The following is a 4,215-nucleotide window of genomic DNA, read 5'->3' as shown; positions in this document are numbered from 1 at the left end:
AGGTAGACTTGAGAAAGTTGCCGACAAGGAGACTTGTCATTTATGTTTTTCAAACTTAACTCCCGACGGGTTGGTCGCTCTCTAAAAGTGTCAAAATGTGATAGATTCAGAGATGAACTGTCAAGAACACGCCAACTTGAATGATATGGGAATCGGCTCGAAAGAGTGATTTTTAACAAAGAGATTTGTTTAGCCATATATCTTGAAGACACCATTTTGTCACTATCCCTGGTCCGAACACCACATAGAGATATGGGTGCAAAGCTATAATATAGTGCAAAGGTGAAGTCCGAGAAGAATACCTTCAAGATAGATGGTGGAACTAGTTCTTCTACATCATTGTCTGCTGGATTTTGTGTTTACATTTCACCCCAAGTCTTACACCCGTGCTACCTTTATTATTATGTCTTATTATTCTGTTATATTGTCTTTGTTAACTCAGAATCAACTGAAGTCTTCATTTTCGTCAACTGAAATCTTTTCTTTCACTAGACTCTTATCTAACTTTTGCTCCAATCCCTGTGGACGATATTCCGGTACTTGTACCACTTTATTACTTGGAAAGACGATATTGAGTCATATTGTATACTTGCTTTGTGGCCCAACTCTTTTGTCTAAAGGTATAGGATTTGACCGACCATACACCTCATTCATCTAGAAGGTATGCACATACACATAAAAGTAATTGAATCTGTTTTTTGGTTTTTATGCACATGTGCATGTTATGCACATGTCCATACCGGATAAATTGCTTACAAACTACGTGTATGCACATGTGTATACCATTTAGATGAACGGTTACCAAGGTGTTACTCAGTTTTTCTTTGCGGTAAGGTCAGCTTTAGGGGAAACCGCAAAGAAAAACTGAGTAACACCTTGGTAACCGTTAATGTAAATGATATACACATGTGTATACATATTATATATATGTGTGTGTGTGTGTGTGTGTTTACTTTGCAAACTACGTTATTTGTACAAACCTCATTCAATCAATCATAATTTTTCATTTTGTTCATTTTTTTTTTGTAATTATGAGAGGTTGATTAATCATTTCTAAGTGAAGCGTGTTAATCATGGATATTATCATCTTCATTATATTAATTTTAGAGAAATACATGAAACAGTTTCATTAAAATTTCATAACCATATATGAAACAACTTTATCAAAAAAGTATTATATGAAACAATTTCACGAAAAAAATTCATAAGATTAAACAATTTTATGAAAAAAATTCATAAGATTAAACAGTGAAATCGACGGATGAGAGTGATTTGCATGGTTTGTATAAATATGGGTGATTTGCATTTGATCGCTCCTCTATATGTGTGTGTATATACATATATATATATATATATGTGTGTGTGTGTGTGTGTGTGTGTAGGGATGGCAAAAAAACCCGCACCCGATGGGGAATCCGATACCCGTACCCGATTTGACCGGGGAATCCCCGAGTTGACCGGGGACGGGGAGGGGGATGGGGAATCCCCAAATTTAAAAACAGGGATGGGGGCGGGGATGGGAATACCCTTCGGGTCCCCGGCCCCGGCCCCGAAATATATATATATATATATTAAATGTTACCCCGATTCCCAATTTCAATATACAAGATTTTTTCAATTTATTTTCCCATATTCCCTAATTTAAAATATATATGGAATTTGAAAAGACTACTAGACTTTGGAAAGTGCAAATAATTATCAATTCCTTTTTGGAACTACCAATAGTCAGCTAACAAAAAGCAAAATTAGGAGAGGTTCAAGGTCCATTGACCATCATCAAAAGTTGGAATTCATTAACAAAAAGAAAAATTAGGAGAGGTTCAAGAGTTGGAATCCATTTGTGATTGTGTCGGCAAGTTTTTTGAGTTCAATTCCTCACCTTTTCTTGATTGAGAGTGTTTTAGGTAAATAAATTTTCTTTATCTTGTTGTATCTTCATTTGTTTATGCATGTCCTTTCTCAATGTATCATTATTCATCTATGATTCTTTTGGGTACTGATTTATTTAGGTTAATAATATATTGTATAAGCTGAAATATAGTTTTATATCATGATATTTTAGCTTTTGAAATACGATGTGAAATATAGTGTATATTACGATTTTTTAGACTAATAAAATATAAGAAGATATTCTTTAGTGTTTTCTATTTACAGAAGACTTTGATTGGTTATGGGTACATAGTTTGTTTGTGATTTTTCTATTTTTTGTTAGAATGACTTTGGAGGCGAATAACAATCCAGAACAGTCAACACCAATCGGCAATGCAAATATACAAGATAATGCAACAACTAACAATGTTGAAGAGGTAGTTGACACAAATGCTCAACAACATCCTCAAAATAAGAGAAAAAGAAGTGTGGCGTGGGATCATTTTGTACAACTGACAGTGAATGGACAAGTCAAGGCACAATGTAACCATTGTAGGGCTTTACTTGGAGGTAAATCAAAAAATGGCACTAAACATCTACTTGATCATATGAAAGTGTGCAAAGCTAAGAATCAACCAGACATTCGACAAAGACTCTTGGCAAGCAACTTGAAGTCCGATTTAACGACATACGTTTACAATGAGAAAGATGGACGAAATGCTCTTGCTAAAATGGTCATTTTGTTTTATAAGTTTTTCTAATAACACATTATGAAATTTATAAAATATATTCAGGTATTGTAATTGAATCTTTTGTCTTTCAATCAGGTTTCTTTATGTGTCTTGCCCACATACAAGTGAAGTTCTTACAAATGTGTTGATGGATGCGCTCATGGAATGGAACGTGGATACAAAATTATCAACCATCACTCTTGATAATTGCACGACCAATGATTCAATGATTGGTAAGTTGAAAGATAAATTGCAAGTAAGTAAGTTGATTCATGATGGAACTCATATTCACATGTGTTGTTGTGCGCATATTTTAAATCTTGTTGTGAAAATTGGGTTGGATGTAATTAAGGTTGCAATAGAAAATGTACGTGAAAGCGTGTTCTTTTGGACTGCAACGCCTAAAAGAGTTGAGAAATTTGARGAAACATGTAGGCAACTAAAAATAACATACTCTAAGAAATTAGGTKTGGATTGTCCAACTAGATGGAATTCTACTTTTTTGATGCTTAAAACCGCGTTGATGTACAAAGATGTTTTTAYACGGTTAAAACAACGTGAGTCACTCTACAAGACCTTGCCAAGTGCACTAGAGTGGGAAAATGCTCAGGTAATTTGTGGGAAGTTGGAGTTATTTTATAAAGTTACTTCAATATTTTCTGGAACAAGATACCCCAHAGCTAATTTGTACTTTCCCAAAATTTGTGAGATGAGGTTATCATTRTCCAAGTGGCTTATATCTTCTAACAAACTCACAAGTGATATGGCATCTAAAATGATTGATAAGTTTGATGGTTATTGGGGTRTAATTCAYGAGTTAATGGGTGTTGCTGCAGTCTTTGACCCAAGAAACAAGTTGGAAATGGTTGAGTTTTATTTTAATCTTATATATCCTAATGATAGTAAGAGTCGGATTGAAAAGGTTGAAAGCCTTTGTAAAGACTTGGTAAGTGAATACCAAGAAAAGACCTTACAAAGTGGAAATGAGACAGGAGATAATATGGGGTCAAGTTCTACAAATTCAATAAATGGTGATGAAGATTTGTTTGCTTGGGAAAGACATATTTTATCACAAAGTAGTACTACACAATCTGTTGTGAAAACATAATTTGATCGTTATTTGGATGAAGGAATTGAACCCCAATCTCAAGAATTCGATATTTTGTTATGGTGGAAGTTAAGAGCGGCTAAGTATCCTGTTTTGCAAGCAATTGCTAGAGATATATTATCTATTCCTATCTCTACGGTTGCATCAGAATCTGCATTCAGTGCTAGCGGAAGATTGATTAGTCCACACCAGAGCAGACTTCACCCAAATACAATAGAAGCATTAATGTGTGCGCAAAGTTGGTTGTGGGAAATCGTTAACAAAGGTAACTTTATATATTAAAAAGTCTTGAATATTGATTAAATTGTTTAATAAAATATATATGTTTTTTTAACATTATTACTCTTTGTTAAAGATGAAGGTGCAACGTTTACTTCAGATAACCATGCAACCATTTTTGATGATTATGATGTTTCATGTTGAAGGTAATCATACAACTACATTCTGTTGTTGGTTTTTGTTATAGAATTTGATTCATATGTCGATTATACACACGAAGGATATGTT

The sequence above is a fragment of the Cynara cardunculus genome (assembly GCF_001531365.2).
Source record: "Cynara cardunculus var. scolymus isolate 2C chromosome LG 3, CcrdV1, whole genome shotgun sequence".
Taxonomy (NCBI): domain Eukaryota; kingdom Viridiplantae; phylum Streptophyta; class Magnoliopsida; order Asterales; family Asteraceae; genus Cynara; species Cynara cardunculus.
Note: the sequence above shows the minus strand (reverse complement) of the source record.